Source organism: Zootoca vivipara, chromosome Z (genome assembly GCF_963506605.1).
Source record: "Zootoca vivipara chromosome Z, rZooViv1.1, whole genome shotgun sequence".
NCBI lineage: Eukaryota > Metazoa > Chordata > Lepidosauria > Squamata > Lacertidae > Zootoca > Zootoca vivipara.
Window position 1 is genome coordinate 46,148,178 of NC_083294.1, and position 23,649 is coordinate 46,171,826.

At 45.4% G+C, this 23,649-nt stretch overlaps 1 protein-coding gene and 1 long non-coding RNA gene across 6 annotated transcripts in view; one reads left to right on the forward strand and one right to left on the reverse strand.

The window, feature by feature from the left end:
- Positions 1 to 1,801: 1,801 nt before the first annotated feature.
- LOC118078249 (uncharacterized) lies at positions 1,802 to 22,845 on the reverse strand. Its single transcript, XR_004691709.2, has 3 exons — positions 22,677 to 22,845; positions 6,281 to 6,469; positions 1,802 to 4,570 (listed from the first exon to the last, which is right to left on the reverse strand). It is a non-coding gene; the product is annotated as an uncharacterized LOC118078249 (long non-coding RNA).
- A 15-nt stretch (positions 22,846 to 22,860) lies between these two features.
- MBNL3 (muscleblind like splicing regulator 3) overlaps positions 22,861 to 23,649 on the forward strand; it is a 143,198-nt gene continuing 142,409 nt past the window's right edge. For all 5 annotated transcript variants that reach the window (XR_009557026.1, XM_060270469.1, XM_035102023.2 and 2 more), the window contains exon 1: positions 22,861 to 23,323. The gene's annotated coding sequence lies outside the window, so the exon portion shown is untranslated. The remainder of the gene's footprint in view (positions 23,324 to 23,649) is intronic.

A 23,649-nucleotide genomic window follows, 5' to 3' on the forward strand; every position in this document is an offset into this window, starting at 1 on the left:
CAAGCAAGGGTGGCATTAGAGGGTGGCTCAACAGGGTGCCATGCTTAATTCCTCCACCACCCCTTACTTGCACGGTAGCCTCCATCCCCTTCACAAGGACAGAAATGTTCAGTGTTAAAGAGCTACCCTTAAACCAGCCGCCCAATACAGCAGAGGGCAAGCAGTTCAGCCTAGCTTTAGTGAAATTCAAACAGCATTTGGGAATAATTAAATTTCCCAAGTACCTTGCATAGCATTATGCAAATATATGCAATGGACCTGTGCCAAAATTCCTTCCAGTACCGAGTTGCACAACTGGGACCAGGTGAGTTTGTTTTTTTATTTTATTATTTATTTTATTGTTTCTTTTGTTTCTTTTATTAATTATTTTATTTATTTATTATATTTTTTACAGGGTTCATAGCCCTGCTCTTCAGCCAAAAAACTCTCTCAAAGCAGCTTTACAAGAATCATTCTTAAGATGATTACACCAATCTCTGAGCAGTGGGAGACTCCTGGGGTTCTGGGTGCTTACACAGGGTTTGGTATCCTTAGAATGAGGGCCAGTGAAGGTTGTGGTGGCTTTAAGATATATGATTTATTTACATCTATATACAACCTGAGCCTATGGTGGAGGGGCTCACAGCATTAACACCCTAACAGATCTTGGTTGTAGCCTTGGATTCCATCACAAATCAAGCATGTCTCTGGGTCCAGCTCCTCAGCCTGCTTTCAGCTTAGCTCTCACACGCTACCCAGCCTATTTATTATCCTCCTAACTACCAGCTGGTGAGGGCAAAAGCCCACCCATTTCCCTTCTTTGTCTATGCTCATTGTGGTGCTTGAGGGACAGGATTGGCAACCTTGCTCCCCTACCTCCAATCCCCACAGATAAAGGACCCCAATAACTGGAAGGGACTCGGGGCATTTGGGAAGAGCAGTGGTTCACAATTGGGGGTTCATGCAACCCACTCGGGGGGTTGCACTACCATTCACATAACAAAAACTAACATAGATAATCAACATTTTCAAATGTAGGGGGTTCATGGCTTGGCTTTTGAAAAACATGGGGTCCCCAGTTCTTACCTAATTGGAAACCACTGGTGCAGACTGACCCCTGCCTGCTAAGTCACAAGACCATTATTTCATTTTGGTAATGCATACGCAGAGAGCTGCTGCAGTTACATAAAGCTGCCTTCAGGTGGCAGTCATGCCAAGTTAAATGAAAGGAGCAATTTCCTATGTGAGCATTGCAAGATTCTAATCCACTCACCATTGTCTGAAGATGCATCAAGCGCTTGGCTGCTTCCGTAGCTACAAACCCTGTGGCTCTTGTAAATGCAAGACTCGTAAGCAGACATGGCGAGAAACCTGCTTCCATCCAGCCCAGGCCCAAGGACCACCAGAGCTCACCTTTCAAATGTCCCGTCAGTCTTTTAAATGTGAAATCTGAGAACTGGCAAACCCTCTTAAGTGGAACATGGCTGAGTGTGAAGCACCTGCTTTGCAGAAGGTGCCGAGTTCAATACCTGGCATCACCAGTTTTGGAAAAACAAGAAATAGGTAACAGCAGATGGGAAAGAAGATCTCTCACCTGAAACCCTGGAGAGCGGCTGACAGCCAGAGCCAACAACAGTGGGTTGAAAGGGCAAACAAGCTCACTTGGGAGAAGGCTGCTTACTGCTTTGGGTGTGCAAGCACAAGAAGGCCTCTAGTTGGGGGAAGAGATTATCGTGAGGGGGGACAGTATTTGATCCCCTGCTAAATTTGCCCGTTTGCCCTCTGACAAAGAAATGACCAGTCCATAATTTTAATGGTAGGTTTATTGTAGCTGAGAGACAGAATAACAACAGGAAAAACCCCAGAAGACAAAAGTCAGAGATTGATGTGCATTATAATGAGTGAAATAAGTATTTGATCCCTTTGCAAAAAGATGACTTGGTACTTGGTGGCAAAACCCTTGGTGGCAATTACAGAGGTCAGACGTTTCTTGAAGGTGGCCACCAGGTTTGCACACATCTCTTTGCAGATCCTCTCCAAGTCAGTAAGATTTTGAGGCTGATGTGTAGCTATCTGAACCTTCAGCTCCCTCCACTGATTTTTGATGGGATTAAGGTCTGGAGACTGGCTAGGCCACTCCAGGACCTTAATGTGCTTCTTCTTGAGCCACTCCTTTGTTGCCCTGGCCGTGTGTTTTGGGTCATTGTCATGCTGGAATACCCATCCTCGACCCATTTTCAATGCTCTGGTTGAGGGAAGGAGGTGCTCACCCAAGATTTGACGACACATGGTCCCAACCATCGTCCCTTTGATGCGGTGAAGGTATCCTGCCCCCTTAGCAGAAAAACACCCCCGTCTCTTCGTTTGGCCCCTGGGGCTCTCTAGGAGCTCGTGCCCCTCCAGGGTGATGGAGAGATTGAGGGGGGTGGAAACCTGGGTTTCCGTGACTGGAACTGAAGATTCATGTGCATTGCTGTGCCTGCTTTTACATCTGCATCCACCCCCCACTGGGATGTGGCCCCTGGGAGCTGGCCCAGGAGGGAATGTGGCTCTCCACTCCTGACCTATGGAATGACATATGCAAAAGGGCATTGCACACCAGACTCAAAACACCTGGGGGTGCAGACCCAGTTTCTCTCCCCCCCCCCTCAGGGCAGATCCACATTGTACATTTGAAGCACATCTTACACACATTTAAAGCACATGACTTTCACCAAAGAATCCTGGGAACTGTAGTTTAAGGGTGCTGGGAATTGTAGCTCTGTGAGCAGGCTTTGGGTACTGGCACCTTTTCTACAAAAACAACAAGCAAATTATTATTTATACCCGCCCATCTGGCTGGGTTTCCCCAGCCACTCAAAACAAAAGTAATGCTAAAGCGATATACTGCTGCTATTTGTGAAAGTTCCTTTCAGCCACTATGGCTAACAACTCTTACTAGACCACTCTTCCTGCAGGGATTTGCCTTTGACCCTCCCCCACTTTTTTCCCTTAAAAAAAAAAATGCAGAGAGAGTGAGTCACCCCAGTTTGCACAGAGCCCCACACATACCAGCTCAACAGGTGGATTAGCATCTCTGCCTCACAGCCTGTCTTTCCGGACATTTCCCCACATCAAGGCAATGTGCTTTGCATAGCAGGTGGGGCAGCTGGGTTGGAACCTTCCAGCCAGAGGAGGCAACACTTCCTCTGGGCACTGCATCACCCACACAAGAAACCTTAACCTGCTTTTCCCAAGATGCTCTGCTTGCTCTCATGCACCCTCTCCTCCTTGGTCATCGGTGTGCTTTCTGCCTCCTTCTGCAGCTTTGAATGCTGCTGATTCAGTCTCCACCAGGCTGACTTCCTGTTGGATGCAGTCTGGATGCAGGGACCATGGAACTTGTGGCCCTCGGGATATTGCTGAACTACAACTCCCATCATCCTGACACTGATGGGAGGGGGAGTCCAGAAACATTCACAGTGTCTCCGTCTTAATTCTCACAAATTATGAAGGAACCTGTCGAACTGAGGCTGCATCACTTCACAGCACTGTGGGTACCGTGTCTCTCCGAAAATTAGACACCGTCTTATATTTATTTTTCCTAAAAAACACACACACTATGGCTTATTTTCAGGGGATGTCTTATTTTTTCCTCCTCCTCCTGCCGCGGCTGGCATTGCTGCGGCGCCTATCACGATGTCTTATTTTCGGGGTATGGCTTATATTCCTTGAATGCTTAAAAATCCTGCTATGGCTTATTTTATGGCTATGTCTTATTTTCGGAGAAACAGGGTATGTTAGGGTTGCCAGGCAAGAGCATTTCTGAACCTGAGATTTCAAGGGCCCGAACTTGAGACCTCAGGGCAGCCATTCGGGGTGGAGGTGAACAGGAAAGGGGGAGCAGAGTGTGTGCCTGCAGGAAGGGGATGAATCCACATGACTGAAAGATGTGTTTTAAAACAAATACACCCCCAAAACCTGCACACCAAGCAAAAAGGAGTTTTCAACCTCCTTTCCTTCTGAAAAGCTGGGATATATCTTTCAGGGTAGGGAGCTGCCATTATGTGGCCTTCACCTGCTCCCAGCTGCAATCTGAAGTGATGCATTCAAGACAACGCTCTACCACCCACCTGCTGCTTGTGGGTTTGTTTGTTACAGGAAGAGGAGAGGATTCCCTGAGCAAATAACCTTACAAAAACTACAGCCAGCCGTTGATTTTATTGCTGACAAGTTCAGGTGATTCAGCTGCTGTAAACAGTCTTGAGATGATGGTGGTTTTGCAAGCTTAGCTTTGCAAGCATTATTCATTGTTGATGTTGGTTGTTATTTCACAGGCTTTGATAGCTCCAGGAAAGTTCAGTGGGTAACGTAAGACTAGGAGCATTTTTGCACAGCTTTGAATGGCCCTTCCTGGAGAAAGGGGAGCTTTGCCTCCATTGCACATGATTGGGACACCCCACTCTGGCGAGATGTGAAATCTCTGAAGTCCGGAAGTCCGGTACTGAATTTTCAGGAATTGAATTCATTCATTCATTCATTCATTCATTCATTCATTCATTCAATATCAGTATGTTTCTTGTGTCCCTTCAATCACATTCCCCAGGATGGCCTGCAAAATGAATAAAACAATTAAAATGCAACTACAAAATAACATATAATAAACTGAAAGCCACAAGATCATAAGAGCAACATAGCGTTGCACGCCACCCCCAGTCTCCAAGGGGTGCGAGATTGCATGGGTTCCAGGCGCTTACCCAGGGTTTGTTTGCCTTGGAATGGGGCTCAGTGGAGACTGGTGTCTTTATGACATATGGCTTATTTGCACATATATGCAACCTGATATTACCATGGAGGGGCTCACAGCATTAACACCCCAGAAGGTCTTGCTTCTCCCATAGCCACAGCCCTGGATTCAAAAAGAAATCAGGCATGGCTCAGCCTCCCAGGTGCCCAGCCTGCAGTGTGCTTGCTTCCAGCCTCTAGCTTGCACACACAACTCTCAACTCTGGATTTTGCCTTTATAACTACCAGCGAGTTGTACAAGGGCACCCCACCCATTTTCTGTCTGTCATGGAGCCACTTCCTTTGTTACCTTAATGGACCCTACCTAGAGGGCCATTACCTCATCAGGAAACTAGCCTGGCTTTTCCAGGAATTGAATCCATGCTGGTTCCAGGAATTAGAAGGCAGCTCAAGCATACAGCCTGCCCACCCCCCTTAACACTAAGAACTGAAATTGTATATGTTGGGGAAAATAGGGAGACACCACTGAGAAGGCCCAGTTCTGGTAACCACATGCCTCACCTCAGTCAGCATGTGACACTATTGAAATATCTTAATGTGTGGCTAAGTCAGGCACCCCCAACCTACAACTCCCATGATCCATAGTTATCAGGACCAGTGGTCAGGGATGAAGGGAATTGTAGTCCAAAACATCTGGAAGCCCAAAGGTTGGGGATGCCTGGGCTAAGTTCTTCCAATCCCTTGAGCATAAACTCTGAAGGGCGTTAAAGGTTGAAAGAAACAATACTTTAAAATGGACCCACAAGCTCCCTAGGTGTAGTTGATCCGGGGCAGGTGTATTATGAGCTAAATTTGTATATTGTATTATGCAAACCACAATAGGGTTTTGTTTATGATGATTAAGCAGCACAGTATACAAAATATAAATAAATAACACTCCATTCCAGTTTGTAAATCTGGAGCTGTGAACCAACCATATATTGAAAGCACATCCTTTCCCCACTCGCCAAAGAATATTAGGAACTGTAGTTCACTCACAGGGCTACAATTCCCAGCACCCTAAACAAACTACAGTTTCAGGGAGGGGAGGGGAGGATGTGCTTTACATGTGTGATCAGAACTCACATTACTTGCCAAACCACCTTCAGAGGCTGTCCTGTAGGTAGCACTGAGGCTCCTCTGATGCCTTAAACAGCCCCTCATCCCCATCCCTGCCACTGCTCCACAATCTTGCTGCAGGAACAGAACAATTTATGCAGACAACCCTGCAAAATGTGCTTGGCTTGCAAATCCTCTTTCCCCCAGTTGTTGTTCTTCTGATGCACAGCACCAGCTGCTCATGCCCTGAACTGCTCCACAGACTCCACCCCCAGACTGGGCCACAGATATTCCCTTAACTGAGAGGCACCGCACATCCCAACAAAGGCCCAAGTGGCACAGAGTGTTATTGGAAATGAGTGCTTGGTTTTCACAGGGGTGCGGCTCTCAGGCTGTTCTCCCCAGCATCAGGAACACACCAGGACAACTTTATTCCATGCCCTCTTTTAGTGTATGTCTAGCACATCCTTCAACTCACCTCCAACTCTCTGTCTCCTGTAGCTTCTCCCAGCCAGCAACACTTGTTGTGTGTGCTGCAAAAAGGCCCACACCAAGCTGCTCTTCTTATTTTTAGAGTTGACCTTACATCAGAGTTAGCCATTCATCCGCTTGTGGTGCAACAAGGTGTGAACCAGTTCCACAAACCCAACTGTGCCTGCTTGTCTCCCTTAGAGAAAGAGAGACAGAGAAAGGCAGGTGTAAATTAGTAAGAGGCAAGTGCCTCTTGCAATCACAAAGTGAGGCTTTTCACATTCTTATTCTTGGTTCAGAAATACTGGTGAAGTTTTCATTTGTTATGAACACCTCGGTTTACGAATTTTCGGTTTACGAACGCCGCGGACCCATCACTTTCCATTACTTTCAATGGGAAGGTTCACTTCAGTTTATGAACGCTTCAGATTATGAACAGACTTCCGGAACCAATTACACCCATGCTTCAGGTTAAGTACGCTTCAGGTTGAGTACTCCGCAGACCCGTCTGGAACGGATTAATCCATATATATATCCATATTCATCCACATTAATCCATATGACAACAAGAACAACAACAAAGATGCTAAGGCAGCCTTCATCCAATGGTCCCCAAGCAGTATATCATCATCATTACCATTGTTGTCATAGATGTTGTTGTTATTGTTAAAATGTATATCTTCCTCTCAATGGAGCACAGGGGGGAAACAACAAGCAATGAAGCAATAAAAGCACAATTAAAATATCTTAAAACAATTCCAGTGCCAATGCAGAGTGCTGCACTAAATGGGAGTCCTTTGGCCTGATCCTGCAGCCAGACTTTTCTTAATGTTCTTAGAAAGCCAATGGGGACCACATGCAAGGGTGGGTAAATAAATAAATAAATAAATAAATAAATAAATAAATAAATAAATAAAATTGGTAAACTAAATCTTATTATTACTGGTGTTCAGAGACATGGGATGGCACATGGAGGCCTTGTCCATTTGATGTAAATCAAGGCATTGCACATTTAAATTGCTCTGCTTTCTCAAAGAAGTGATTCACTGGAGGCACACTCCATTGTATCACAAGACAGATGGATGTCAACAACAACAACAACAACAACAGAGGCATGGGGCCTCTGATCCTGAAGCAAGCATATAGTCATGAGGACTAGTAACCTTTTAAAATCATATATGCCAATGACCATCACCATTTCTTGTGGTGGCAAATAGCTCTACGGCCAAGGAGTCAGTTCCTGGCTTAAATGAGATTTGCACTAGGATACAACTGACTACAACCTTCCCCAAGACCTCCAGATGTTTGCGGAATACAAATCCCATCAATCATCCCTGACCATTGGCCATGCTGGTTGGGGCTGATTGGAGCTCTAGCCAATCTAGAGGGACACTGTATCAACTACAAGTAATTTGTTGTGTGTGCATGTTTGCTTTTTAAAGTGTGCATCAATGTTAACTTGCAAGTTGCCTTGGGACAATTTATATGCTAAAATGCAAGGCAGAAATAAATGTGTGTTTTTCTTCTGGACACCCACCAGATTTCTCAATATAATCCAGTGGACTGGATTATTTCCAGACAGAGCTGTGCCTGTGGGCTGAAGCCTCAAGCAGCAAAGTGGGTCAACGGTGCCTCTCTCTTGCAAAATCTGTGCCGTTGTATTTCGCCGTTGCGGTTTGCTACCAGGCAGAGGGCCTTCTCGGTAGTGGTGCCCGCCCTGTGGAACGCCCTCCCACTAGATGTCAAAGAGATAAAGAACTACCAGACTTTTAGGAAACATCTGAAGGCAGCCCTGTGTAGGGAAGCTTTTAATGTTTAATAGATTATTTTATTTTAATGTCTGTTGGAAGCCGCCCAGATGGGCGGGGTATAAATTATTATTATTATTATTATTATTATTATTATTATTATTATTATTATTATTATTGCCAGCCACTATTATAAGTACAATATTGATAAATATAATGCAAGGACAGAGGGGACCTTGAGGCAAAAATATAGGGGTGCATTCATGCAGCTCAGTGAGACAGAATCACAAAAGAAACTGTTGGCATATTGGAAAGAAAGAAGAGGGGTTACTTCAAGGTGACTGAGTTTTAAAAGGTGGCAAGGGTGTGTTAAATGTCAAAAGAGAGCAAATGTGTTTTCCCACCATGCCTATTACTGCTCTTCCCTAGGGAGGGCCCTTATCCCATGTTCAAAAGGCAGGTAATTAATAAATGCCTCTTCACTGGACCAGTATTGTGCCATGCCTCTGCCCTCCTTCTTGACTTGAGCAATGATTTCTCTGAGAACTAATGAAGGGTTTGGATGCTTTAATTTGTTTTCTCAGATTAGATTCTGAAAATAACCTAAATTATTCTAATAGGCAGTTAAGTCCCTGCGGAGCATCTGGATAAAGTGAAATAGAAATAGAAATACTTTATTGTCACTGTACCGCTTGTTTACAGTGAGATTAAACGAGCCCCCCTTCCCCCCACAATCTTAGTCCTTGTCACTCTGTGTGCTGTTGTACTACCACATTCAGCAGCCTCACGGCCCAGGGGTAGAAACTATTCTTCAACCTGTTGGTGCGGCTTATCATGTTTCTATATCTCCTGCCTGAGGGCAGGAGATTAAAAGGGTGCTGGCCAGGGTGTGAGTCATCCATGAGAATGTTCCTTGCTCTTCTGAGGCAATGGTCTCCCGCGATAACATCTAGCGTACTCAGGGGAAAGCCCACGATATCCTGTGCTGTCCTCACCACCCTCCATAGTGACTCTCTGCCCATGGCTGTCAAACCAGCATACCACACCGTAATGCAGTATGAGAGAACACTTCCTATCGTAGACCAATAGAAGGAATTCATCAGTTGCTATCCAACCTTGTTATTCCACAAGACCCTAAGGAAATGAAGTCTCTGTTGGGCCTTCCTAACCAACAGGGCTGTATTGACCTTCCAAGTTAGGTCCTCACTAAGATGGACTCCCAGTATTTAATGGAAGAGACTCTCTCCACACAGCCCCCCCCAATATACAACGGGGCTAACTCCCCTCTCTTCCTCCAAAAGTCCAACACCATCTCCTTTGTCTTGCCAATGTTTATGTGCAGATTGTTCTCTGAGCACCATGTGAATACCTTTTGAATCTCCCCCCTGTACGCAGATTCGTCTCCGCCTGTAATTAGACCCATTATGGTGGTGTCATCAGCAAACTTAATAATTGCAGTAGATGAACCAGATGAAATGCAGTCATATGTATACAACGATTACAGGTAGGGACTCAGCACACATCCCTGTGGAGTGCCAGTGCTGAGCTTCAGGGAGGTACAGTAGATATAACAGGTCCAATCTTCACTCTTTGTGTCCGATCTCTCAGAAAGTCTTTAATCCAATCACAGATGTTAGAAGAAGGGTCCAGGTCCTTAACTTTCCGATGAGAATGTCCAGATGGTATTGAAAGCTGAGCTATAATCAATAAACAGCATTCTGACACAATTCCCTGGTCTCTCCAGATGACTCGCTGCAAGGTGGAAAGCTGTAGCAATGGCATCATCTGTTGACCTATTTCTCCTGTAGGCGAACTGGTGGTTATCAAAGTCCAGTGGAAAACATGTTCTAAGATGTTGAAGGACCAAACTCTCGAAGCATTTCATCACTACAGATGTTAATGCAATGGGTCTATAGTCATTTAGGCAGTTAATTGCTCTTTTCTTAGGGACTGGGATAATGGTAGACCAGAAGTCCCGATCGGTGCAATTTTTTACCACTATTCCCAGCACCCCATCTGGGTCAGCAGCTTTGCTGGGATTGACCGCCCACAATGAAGCTTTCACTTGATGGTCATATAGCGAAAGATGTCAAGGGGAAGCTTATGGGACAGCCTTCTGGGCCCACTTTCAGTTTCAACTGTAGATATAAAATGCTTGGTGTCTTTTATATATGCTGGCGTTTCAGTGGTAAACGGATGCAAGAAGGATTCTAGATATTGTGCACTATTTTCTAATAGAGAGCCCGAAGCAGAGACATATAATACCATTGTGTATTTTTGGGAGAATTTAAAAAACAGGTGTTCTGGTGTGTTCCAGGCATAGGAAATCAGCCACTGAATCTTTAACATACCCCAAGGAGACTGCTTCATGCAACATAATTTTTAATTTATTTTTAATAGCTGTGGGCGGATCTCCAGGAATGGGTGCATAAAACTCAGTATTCCTCAATTGTCACTCTGCCTCTTTAATATCGTCAGTCTTGTTCAGCAATACAATTTCTCCCCCTTTATCTGCCGGTTTAATAACTAACTTTTGGTCTGAAGTAAGACCATTCAAAATTTCCATTTGTTTCTTTGTCAAATGATGAGGATTATAATTTATGAACTGTTTTTCTCTAATATTAAGGTCCTAAAGGACAAGATGTTCAAAAGTTTTTTTTGAGGGGATTCTGAGTGAGGTATTGGGGTAAAGGTGGATTTCTTCCTAAAAGGATCCCTTGTCCCTAAGGTGTTACCAAAAAAACTCTCTTATCTGTCTGCATAATTTAAACAGATCAACTCGTGTCTGGAAGGCAGAGTACTTGGGCGTAGGTACAAAGCTTAATCCAAAATTCAATACCCAAACTTTATCTGTAGTAAGGACTCTATCAGAAAGATTGACCACTAATGAGTGGTCTTTGCTTTCTGAAATTATCTCTTCTTGTAAGGACGTCTGGAGCGTCTCCTGGAAAAAGCGGCATGGGGCTGTCCAGATCTTAAATTGTATTCCCTGTATGTATTAGATGAGCTTGCACTAGAGGAGTCGGACGTATCGTAATCAGTAGGAGTGACTGAGTACGTAGATCTTTCAAATTGTCTAGTTTCTTTTTGGACTAGTCCTGCAGTGTTGAGCCATGAATAGACTTTCCCTGTAGAGTAGTCGTTCTTATCCCTGTGAAGTTTCTTCTTTTTGAATGAGTTAGTTCATTCAAGAACTTGTGAACTATATGAGCTGTATTTAAGACTTGATACTTTTTGGACTGATATTTGGACTGAATCTTGTCATACGTTTTTCTATGATGTTTGAATGTTACATATTCTTGTGTGTATGATTTTGTCATTTGGTGTTATATGTCTATAAATTGGTGACTGAGAATATTGGCCGGTTACGCTGTTGTATTTCTGAAACCCTGGAGAGGCACTGCCAGTGTAGACAGTACTGAGCTGGATGACCAAAGGGTCTGACTTGGTAGGGCAACCTCATTATGGCTGGCAGCCCTGGGCTCAATCTTCTGCCAAGTGGTTTCACTGGATGACCCCATGAGTTTAGTATTACAAGAGAGGGCAACCCATATTCCTTCTTACCATTCATTCTTTCAAATAGCCCTTTGAATCTCATGAGACCTTTGAGTAGGTCTTTGATGTAGCACCAGTATATGGCATAATTGATTCCTTCCCCTTCTTTGCCTAGCTTTTATCTCTTTGATGATCCAAGATCCTGCTTCTGTTTCTACAGATTCTGGGAGTAAACCTTTCTGTCTGTGTGCTTAGAACAATAGATTCATAGAGATGGAATGGACCCAATGATCATCTAGTCCAACCCCCTGCAATGCTTGTTTAAAAACAACGTATGGCATGTTTACAACTCATTTTTTCCTGGTCTTTTTTATTGCAAAATGGCAATCAAACACAAGCATCTGATACGGAGGGAGGTATTTTGTAAACAGCTGTGAGGTTTTATTCTGTTTTGCAAACAAACCACTCTGAGGTTTTTATTTAATCAAGCTGTGTATAAGTCTTGTGGAAATAAATAAATAAAATAAACAAACTTCCCTCCAGAGGAGGAAGCTTTTAATTACACTTGCAGTAGCCTCTATGTACTTTGCCTTTTCACATTGGACAGTTTGGTGATGCAACTGGTGTTTCAGGATAAACAGGGGTGGTTGAGGAATAACTATGAAATCAGGTTGGGTGGGGAGCCTGTCAACAGTATCCTCCAGATTGCCCATAAAGAGTGAGTGAGCAAAATATTTATTTCATGACACTTATATTCCACCCTTGCTCAAAGGAGCTTGTGGTGGTATACATGCTTTCCCCCTTCCCCACAAATTACAACCATGTAATTTGTTGTTTGCAATTTGTAGGTCAGACTGAGAGGTTGCAATCATCAGCCTAGGGTCACACAGTGAGCTTCCCTGCTAAGCAGAGATCTGAACTCGGGTCTCTCCAATCCTGGCCCAACTCTGGCTCTCATGTGGATGACTAAACTGCTAGTGTGGAATCAGCAGTGGAATCATTAAGCCACACCAAAGTGTCCCTGAAAACTAGTTACAGGTAGATAGCCATGTTAGTCTGGCGCGTAGTTGAAACAAAATTTAAAAATTCCTTTCAGTAGCACCTTAGAGACCAACTAAGTTTGTCATAGGTATGAGCTTTTGTGTGCATGCACACTTCTTCAGATACACAGAAGAAGTGTGCATGCACATGAAAGCTCATACCAATGACAAACTTAGTTGGTCTCTAAGGAGCTACTGGAAGGAATTTTTTTATTTTGTTCCTGAAAACTAGGTCAGTCAGTCAGGAGCTTTGCAATAATGACACAGCACAGGTTGAAGTTAAGGGATTGTCATCCCAGGATAGCAGAAGGTGCCAAGAAGAAACCCAGCAGCTCCAACCCCCCCCCCCCCCAATTAAGGTTTTTCTCCTTCGCTGGAACTACCTACTTCAAACTGTTGGTGCTCACCTCAGGTGCCTGTGCAAACATGCTGTGTTTGTTTCTGGTCTTAATTTCGCTGATTACACCTCGGCAGGGCCTTGCAACATGAGTGGTGCTCCCAGGTGGAACTCCCCTGAGGAAGCTGAACTCTTGTAATTATATGCAATGGTCTTCTTATTCGCAGTTAAACAAAATGCCCACCCGGGAATTTGTCACGAAGGATTGTGCAGGCTGCAATCCCTTGCTCTCCGTGGTTGTTTCTCCTTTATTGTGGCATTTCTGTCCCACCTTTCTTCCAAGGAGCTCAAGGTGGCATATGTGGCTGAGGGGGGATTTTAACTCTTGTCTCCCAGGTCCTAGCCTGACACTCTAACCCAGTAGTTCCCAACAGGTGGTCCGGGGACCCCCAGGGGTCCGCGAGCTATGCCAGAGGGGTCCGCAAGATGCTATTAGAATAAAAAATATATTAAATATATTTCGTATGATAACAGATTTTTTGTTTTGGCCGCTTCCTGCATGAGCAGAGTCTAGCGCAAAACTAGAATTAGATAGAGGCAGTAGTTCTGCTGTATGTCGTTAGGTGGCGCTTTACAAACACTACTGTTTTGCAAAGAGGCAGCGCGCGCATTCTACTAACGCTCACCTCCCCAAGATGCTTTGCGCGCGTCGGCTTCATTTGTGCGCTACTGCGCAGGTACCCTGTCTTCTCCATTCCCCTCCCTCCTCCCTGGCGCGCGCTGCCTCTTTGCAAAACAGTAGTGTTTGTAAACAAAGCGTTGTTTTTCGCGGAAGCTACAGTTCGCGTAGTTAAAAATGGACCGTTGGTTAAAAAGTGGTTCGTTAAAACGACAAAGGCCTACAGATGAAGAGGAAGAACTGTAAAAAACGTATAAATATAAAATATAAAAAGACTCTTAATTTGGCTCTCACTTTTTAATTTTAGGATTAGGAATTAATGGGGGTCCTTGTCACAATAGCGGCTCGATGAGGGGTCCTCGAGAAAATTTTGTTGGGAACCCCTGCTCTAACCACTAGGCCACCACTGGGTCTCTAGCATGTCACAGGGCAGGATCAGATTGGATCACCTCCCTTTCACCACTGAAGTTAATTTTAAATAAGTATAAGCCATCTTTCTGGACCCAAAGTCACTTTATTTATTTATTTATTTATTTATTTATTTATTTATTTATTTCTACTTTATACAGATTGTTCAAAACAGGCATACAGCTATTATTTTGCCTTAAAAATAAATTCTTCACAATTAAAAGGTTGAAGAAAAATGCCCATCGCCAAAATAAAAAAGACCAGCACCAGCTAAAAATGTTTACACCCCATTTTTCTTCCATAACGGAGCTCAAGGTGGCTTAAAGTGGGGCAGGGGATCCCCACGTGGTTCCCCATCAAGGCACTGACCAGACCCAAATCTGCTGAGGTTTAAGCAAGTGGGCTGCATAAAATGCCCTCAAACTACAGATAGACTTTTGACAGGAGCAGCCTGTCATCAGCAGCTGCCGGTAACTCCTGCACTCAAAAGCTTCCCCTAGTTTTCCAAGCCAACATTAAATTCCTCCTATTAGTTTACAAGGCCCTGAACAACCTGAGTCCAGGATGCCTCAAGGACTGCCTGCTCCCCTATAACCCAGTCACTGTGGCTTGGAGGCAGGACTCAAAAGAGTCCAAGGGGAACCTGCTGAATCTGTCCAAGGGCTGCAGCATCCTGGTCCCAATGAAAAGCCCCAAAGCAGGACCTGACAAGAGCACCTTCCCCTCCTGTCCCCCCCCCCAAAAAAACTGGTATTCATAAGCATTTCCGCCTCCAAAATGCCTTCTGTACCCACCAGGGGCCCTGCATTCAATATTATGGGCCCAATTTTGTGGAATTCCCTTCCAGTTGAGGTCAGACAGGCCGCTCCCTCCTTGTTTAGTTTCTAGCACCTACTGAATATTTTTTCATTCCTGCAGACCTTTTAACTGAAGTCTGATTTTATCATTCTGACTGATATTTCTCTTTTCTGTATTGTATTTCTCATATACTGCTCAGAAACTATTGTAGCTAAGCATACACTGTATGAGTAAAATTAATCTGGGACACCCTCCCACTTATTATTTAAGGTAAAGGTAAAGGGACCCCTGACCATTAGGTCCAGTCGTGACCGAGTCTGGGGTTGTGCGCTCATATCGCATTATTGGCCGAGGGAGCCGGCGTATAGCTTCCAGGTCATGTGGCCAGCATGACAAAGCCACTTCTAGTGAACCAGAGCAGCACATGGAAATGCCGTTTACCTTCCTGCTGTAGCGGTTCCTATTTATCTACTTGCATTTTGATGTGCTTTCGAACTGCTAGGTTGGCAGGAGCTGGGACCGAGCAACGGGAGCTCACCCCGCCACAGGGATTCGAACCGCTGACCTTCTGATCAGCAAGCCCTAGGTTCAGTGGTTTAACCCACAGAGCCACTTATTATTTATATCATGCCTAAAATATTTTCTTATTATTGAAAGTATTTCTTAGCTCCCTTGATCAGAAAGGACTCCAGAGCAGTGTTCTATATTGAGATTAAGCGAATGCTGCACACTTAATTCATCTCAAATAACCATCATCCCATGGACCTATATGCACAGTCACATAGCACAGATCCAAAATGCCACTCACAGAGAAGGGGAGCTTGAAAAAGAGTAAGGGAAACCCACCTTCTGTTCTGATTTAGGTGCTGGAGACCCTGCACTTTCCTTGCTACTGTTTTGGGCTTCTGCAGATTCATTTCTGGAGATCCAAAGTTCTTGCCAAAATATTACAATTCTTACTTTTCAAGACCATTGGCTTTGCTGGCTGGATTGATGGTGGAAGTTGTGAGTCCAGACCTGGGATAGTTCAGTTGGTAAAGCGAGACTCCCCATCTCAGGGTCATGGGGTTGGACAAAAGATTCCTGCATTGGACTAGGTGACCCTCATGGTACCTTCCAACTCTATAATTCTGTGTTTCTAACACCTAGAGGGTTGGTTATGCTTGGCTGCAATCCTGTCCAGGACAATTTAGAAGATCGTTAAAAGAGCTGCCTGTATTTCTGAAAGGATCCAACTCCAAGCATGGCAGACTTTGGGCAGCCTACAAACCCTAAGCCTGTGCTTTCAGTCTTTATCTCAAGCCCCTCTTTCCAGCATTTCATCAAACCAACTGCAAACTCCAAAGCCGTGCTTAGACTATTGCTCCCTATTTTGCAGCCAGAGCCCACTTAATCAACCCAAAATGGTGTGCCCTTTTGTGCATAGCTGGAACTCGGGAAACAAAGCTGCAGGTACACACACACACACACACACACACTGTGCTCCACATGGCAGATCTAACCGAACCATTACAGCATTATTAATTGGAAGAAACAAACCAAACATTTTGCCTGGAAGCAGCAAAAAGCTATAAAGCAGGCAGCTAGGAATCCGTTAAATTGCCCAGCGTGTGAAGAGGGAACAGCTGTCCCTGGAACTGACTGTCCCTGCATGACCTCTGCCTACGCAGGACAGGAATTCCAAACAGTGACTGAATTCTGCGCAGTTTGCTACACACACCAAGGAGTAATCTCATTATGTTTGATGTTTGCAGAATCTCTTGGCATGTGCTTTCTTTCTTTCTTTCTTTCTTTCTTTCTTTCTTTCTTTCTTTCTTTCTTTCTTTCTTTCTAGCATTCCATTTTTCCATTTTGCTGCATGTCATCTGGTATTAGAAGTTTGGTGTACCTGGTATATTTCAAGCCTAGACCCACTCCATTCAATATTAGCTTTTGAATTAACTTTCAAACCCTCAGGAATTTGACTGCCTTGACCCAGGTATCCATAATTTCTGGGGGGGGGGTACATTCCCACCCAGAAAACAATTAGTGCTGTTCACCTGAGTGACTGCTGCACTTGCTGGAATTGAAATAGGCAGAAACGGTCATTTTCCTTGAGAGTGCTCAGAATGTTTCTAAAGCCTTGAAACCCTTTTGCTTAAGAGCACTTGGCTTTAGTTCTACATCCGGGCGCATCTTCCAGAGTAAAACTGCTTAAAATAGAATTTATCAGCAAATTTGGTTCTATCAATCAAGACTGGGTGGGCATTGTTTGCCTGAAAAAAAGTAACAGCCTTTGTCCCTCTTTTGGTATTAAATCAGCACTGCAAGATGGTATTCTCACTATTCTCATCCTTTTGGGATGAGCTTTTCTCATCTTGTGTACATTTGGCCTTAACACAGGAATGGGTGATTTCTGCTACTACTCTGTGCATTTTATTGCTTTCAGTCTTCACAATTTGCAAATTTGGGGTTTAAAATGTACATATATGTCTTGTGGACTCTTTGTGTGTCTGATGAAGTGGGCCTTTCTCCATGAAAGTCAGTGCTGCCCTAAATATGAAAATGGTTTTCAAGTTGCCACAGAATTCATTTTGTTTAAAATGTAATAAGAACCTATGAACAGACTGGCTGCTGGATCAGGCCCATGGGAGCCCCTCTAGTCCAGCATCCTGCTCTCCCAGTGGCCAGCCAGATGCCCCAAGGGGAAGACCACAAGCAGGACCTAAGACCAACAGCACCTCTTCCCAATTGTGATTCCCAGCCACTGGTATTGAGGGGAATATAGTGGGTCTACTGGCCGGCTAAACCAGGCAAGGGCAGCTGATGGGTCTCAAACCCTGGGTGAGTTAGGGACTCGGGCAGATGGAGCGGATGAGACCAAGAGTGGGTCCCACGGTCAAGAAGGCAACTTGTGCATGTGCCGTAGAGGGAAGTGAGGGAAGGTGGGGCTCATCCACCTGAGAAGGGAGCCCATCTAGGAGAAGGAAAACTCTGGCCCTAAACCTCTGCTGCCTTGTGGGACATCATTGGGAGAATAAAAGAATAAGGAGTTAACCCTACACAAATCCGGAGTGGAGTCCCTAAGAGGGTCGGACGGCGCCTTGTACACCTCCTTCCGGCAACTCCTGCAGTCAAGCTGGTGCCAAATGTATTGCTCTGCTTTTCTGTGGAGAACATCAGTGAGCCCAAGGGGGAGGAGTCTTGTCGTTTGGGCAGCCCAGGACCTTCAGATACCTTGCACCCTGGGGATGTCACTTTGGTGCTGCTAAGGCAGAAGTTTGAGTTCACCCCCAGAGGCGCACTCCATTGTCTCTCGAGACAGATGGATGCCAACAATACACTTCGCTGTATAGGCAGAATACACATCACTAAATGGTCCAGTAGCCTGGCTCAGTTTAAGTCAGTTTCATATGCACCAGCGGCCTGTTCTTGGTCCCAGATATATGGGACAAACTGCCCATGAATATGTATTATCTAGTAACCCTTGATAGCCTCATCTTCCATGAATTTCTCTAATCCTCTTTTAAAGCCATTCAGGTCAGGGGCCATCACTACATCCCCTGATTCTGCCCTGTGAGGAGGAGGACTTTCCTCTGCCTGTCCTGAATCTTCCAACATCCAGCTTCATTCAGAGCACCTGTGAGGAATCTAGGCTAGGTAGATGCATTTCATTTTCTTTTAACATTTGAAATGAAATTTATTATTTATCATACATCAAAGCATTCCTGACATATGCCTGTCAAGCCTCCGCTTAAAGACCTCCAAAGAAGGAGACTCCACCACACTCCTTGGCAGCAAATTCCACTGTCGAACAGCTCTTACTGTCAGGAAGTTCTTCCTAATGTTGAGGTGGAATCTTCTTTCTTGTAGCTTGAATCCATTGCTCCGTGTCCGCTTCTCTGGAGCATCAGAAAACAACCTTTCACCCTCCTCTATATGACATCCTTTTATATATTTGAACATGGCTATCATATCACCCCTTAACCTTCTCTTCTCCAGACTAAACATACCCAGCTCCCTAAGCCGTTCCTCATAAGGCATTGTATCCAGGCCTTTGACCATTTTGGTTGCCTTCCTCTGGACACATTCCAGCTTGCCAGTATCCTTCTTGAACTGTGGTGCCCAGAACTGGACACAGTACTCCAGGTGAGGTCTGACCAAAGCAGAATACAGTAGTACTATTACTTCCCTTGATCTAGATGCTATACTCCTATTGATGCAGCCCAGAATTGCATTGGCTTTTTTAGCTGCTGCATCACACTGTTGACTCATGTCAAGTTTGTGGTCTACCAAGACTCCTAGATCCTTTTCACATGTACTGCTGTCAAGCCAGGTGTCTCCCATCCTGTATTTGTGCCTTTCATTCCCCCCCCCCCCAAGTGTAGTAGTTTACATTTCTCTCTGTTGTTTGCTTTGGCCCAGTTCTCTAATCTGTTCAGGTCATTCTGAAGTGTGATCCTGTCCTCTGGGGTATTAGCCACCCCTCCCAATTTAGTGTCATCTGCAAACTTGATCAGGATGCCCTCAAGCCCATCATCCAAGTCGTTTATAAAGATGTTAAATGAGACTGGGCCCAAGACAGAACCCTGTGGCACCCCACTAGTCACTACTCTCCAGGATGAAGAGGAGCCATTGATGAGCTCTACAGCGTTCCCTTCATCTACCAGGCTTGTAATTCTGTCAAAAAATGAGATCAGATTAGTCTGACATGACCTATTTTTCAGAAACCCATGCTGACTTTTAGTGATCACAGCGTTCCTTTCTAGGTGCTCACAGACCGTTTGCTTAATGATCTGCTCTGGAATCTTTCCTGGTATTGATGTCAGGCTGACTGGGCAGTTATTGTTTGGGTCCTCTCTTTTCCCCTTTTTGAATATAGGGACAACCTTTCCCCTCCTCCAGCCTGCTGGGACTTCGCCTGTTCTCCAGGAATTCTCAAAGATTACTGCCAGTGGTTCTGAAATCACCTCTGCTAGTTCTTTAAAAATACTCTTGGATGTAGTTCATCTGGCCCTGGAGACTTGAGTACATCTAAACTAGCCAAGGATTCTTGTACTTGTTCTTACTTGTTCGGGGCTGTGTTTCCCCTGCTGAATCACCTGCTCCATATTCTTCAGGTCGGGCATTCTTTTCTTTATTGGAGAAGACTGAGGCAAAGAAGGTATTGAGGAGTTATGCCCTTTCTCTGTCCCCTGTTCGCATTTCACCATCTTCTCCTCTAAGTGACCCCACTGTTTCCTTGTTCTTCCTTTTGCTACGGACATCCCCATAAAAGCCCTTTTTGTTGCTTTTAACCTCTCTAGCAAGCCTGAGTTCATTCTGTGCTTTAGCTTTTCTGACTTTGTTTCTACACGTGCTGGCTATTTGTTTGAATTCCTCTCTGGTGGTTTCCCCCTTTTTCCATTTTTTGTACATATCCCTTTTAAATCTTAACTCATTTAAAGTTCTTTAGATAGCCACCCTGCTTCTTTAGGCACCTTCCATGTTTCCGTCCCATTAGTATTGCCTGAAGTTGTGCTTTTAATATCTCCCTTTTAACAAACTCCCAACCATCATGAACTCCCTTCCCTTTTAGTATTTCTGTCCATGGGATTTCACCCAGCGTTTCTCTAAGTTTTCTGAAGTCAGCTTTCTTAAAGTCTAGAATTTGAGTCTTAGTATGCTTGGTTGCTCCTTTCCGCTGTATAATAAACTCAAGAAGAGCACGGTCACTCCCACCTAATGATCCTGCCACTTCTACCCCACTAACCAGGTCATCACTATTGGTTAGGATCAGATCTAAAATGGCTGATCCTCTTGTTGCTTCTCCCACTTTCTGGACAATGAAGTTGTCTGCAAGGCAGTGAGGAATATGTTCAACCTTATGCTCTTGGATAAGTTTGACATCCAACAAATATCAGGATAGTTGAAATCCCCCATTACTACTATCTCACTTCCTTTTGAATGCTTGGTCATCTGTTCCAGGAAGGCTTCATCTGTGTCCTCAGTTTGGCTTGGGGATAGTAAACTCCCACAATGAGATCACTGTTATTTTTCTCTCCCTTCATTTTGACCCAGATACTCTCAACTTGGCTTTGAAGTTTTAAATCCTGGATCTCTTCAAAGGTATACACACCCCTGACATATAATGCTGCTCCTCCTCCTCCTCCTTTCCTGTTTGGTCTATTTCTCTGAAATAGATTGTATCCCTCTGTTACTACATTCCAATCATGAGACTCATCTCACCAGGTTTCAGTGATGCCTATTATGTCATATTTAATTTGCTGTACCAAGAGCTCAAGTTCATCTTGTTTATTTCCCATGCTCTGTGCATTAGTATACAGGCATTGAAGACCATTGATCATTCCCCCATGTCTCTTATTTAAGGATTTTTTCCTCCCATCACTAAGTTTGTGTGCTGTTTGCTCCATTTGGTCCTTGACATTTGGGTGATCATCTTCAGCACTTGGTAGACTCCTACCCTCCTGATTGGGTTTTTAAGTTTCATGGCAAAAACATTCCTCCCAACCCTTGTGAGGTGTAGCCCATCACTTACCAGAAGTCCATCTGCAGACTGTGATCTAAGAATCCAAACTGTTGCTTCTTGCACCATTTGCAAAGCCAGTTGTTCACTTTCCCTATTTTTCCCTCTCTCTCTGGGCGACGTCGTTCAACTGGGAAGACAGATGAGATGACAATTTGTGCATTTAATTGCTTCAACTTCCTGCCGAGAGCCTCATAATCACTTTTGATCTTCTGGTGGCTATGGCTTGCAGTGTCATTGGTCCACGCCTCTTCATAGGCTTGGTCGGGATTCTTCCATGTGCTGTCCCTTCCAAGGTCACCTGCATATTCTCGGAGGACTGACTTTGCTGCTCGTCTTCATAATTTCTGATCAACTGTGATGAGGGAGAGATCTTCAAATGGAGTCTGTTCTTCGTCTTCCATGTTAAGGGAGAGCACTTCAAATCGATTGTGTAGTTCTAAACACTCAGAGAAATACCCCAGATGGGCGAGGTATAAATAAATAATAATTATTATTATTATTATAAATGACAGTTTGTGTGCAAAAAGCTTGAGAATCTAAAAACCAAACACTAATGGAAACACAACTCAGGACCACCTGCATGTGACCTGAAATTATTATTATTCTCTCTCTCTCTCTTTCTCTTTCTGCCGCTTTCCACAGACACTACCTGTTGGTGCTGCATTCCAGCAGAGTATCCTTTGGGGCAAACATGGGAATTCCTGGGCAACTGAGCATATCTCACATATCTCATGCAACCCATGCCTTTAGGGACATCGCAAGACCATGACACATGTGTTTCTCTCTTTGTCATCTGCTGCAAGGAATCCATTGTCCTTTTAAGAGTGGGGGCACACTTTCCAGTGTGGATTAGCAGCAGCCCATGAACTTGAGAGAGAAATTGGAACAGGCACAATAAATAACAACAACAACAACAACAACAATAGCCTAATACGGTAATAGGCTGACTGGCCGGGGAGGTCTTTTTGATCAGCGCCCAAACGCAGCTACCCAGTCCCTTTGTGTGTGTGTTTTATGTTCGTATATTCAGGGAGGGAGGAGAGGGCTATCGATGGCCACTTGCCGGGATGCCTCTGCTCTGCCGCCATAGTCGGGCAGCGATGCATGCCAATACTGGTTGCTGGAAACCACAGGAGGAGAGAGATGGGCCGGGAGTCGTACTTGGCTCCTGCTTTTGGCTTTCCCACTGAGGCATCTGGGTGTCCAATATGGGAACAAGGATGCAGGACGAGATGAGCCATTGGCCTGATCCAAGAAGCCTGTCTGCGCACAAGGCGTGCGTTTTTGTTGTGGGGATGAGGACGAGGGTGATGGGGGGCCCCCGCCAGTTTCCAGCCCCTTCTCCTTTCGCATGCACACGATGCTTGGTGGTGCGTCGTTGCAGACTCACCTGAGGGATATGGCTAGTTCCATCCCGGAGCTTGAGCTGCGTTGCTATGGCACCTGGCCGGCTGCATCACGCCCTCCTTCCCCGCCCGGCCAGCTGAACTCCCTCTGGCAGGCGAGGAGGTGCTTTGCGGGCGGATCGTACCATCTCCAGCCAGGCCGAGGGAGGAGCGCGCTGGCCACAGAGCGAGCCGCCGGCTTTGCAATCCGGATCCCCGCTGCTGCAGAGCCAGGAGGAGGCCGGCGCGCTGGCCTCGCCCTCCCTCCCGCCTTGACATCTCATCCCCGAGAGCCGCTACCGCCGCTGCCCCGCCCGGCCATGCAGGGCTCCTCCTGTTCGCGGGGCGTGCTTTGATTTGCTGCTAGATCTCATGATTTTTCCAGGCGCCTGGCGCTTCTTTTTTCCCTGCCTGCCTGCCTCCCCTCTTTCATCCCTCCCTCTCTCCCTTTTTTTTAAAATGGCGGTATGCATGAGACACCCATGCTAGGCGAGAGCCCGAAGCCAAGGAAGCCGCCCCAAACTTCCCGCCGCCGCCGCCGCCGCGCGCCGCGTATTTTGTGCCCCGGCCCGCCGCCGATGCCTCTATGGGCCGCTGCCGCGGAGAGCTGACCCCCTTCCTTGCAGCAGCGCAGGAGAAGCAGCAGCATAAGGTAAGCGGCAAAGCAGCCCCCCCCCCGCGCGCCCCCGGTGTTCTTGCACCTCCTGGAATGTGCGAAGCAACGCTGGCCGCGAGAGCTGGCTCGCCTGTTTATTTTTTAAACTTTTTTCCTTTTTTTGCGAAATGTACGTTGCTAATGAGCCCCTGGCGCATCGGGCTTGCCGTTTCGCTCGGTTTCCAGACGGTCATTTGATCTCCTCCTATCTGATTCGAATCCAGATCCTTCCAGGTCGCCCTGAGGTTCTCTGGAGTCCACAGAATCTCAGCAGGGAAGGCGAGATATACTGTACAGTATGTCGAACATCATAATAACCTCTC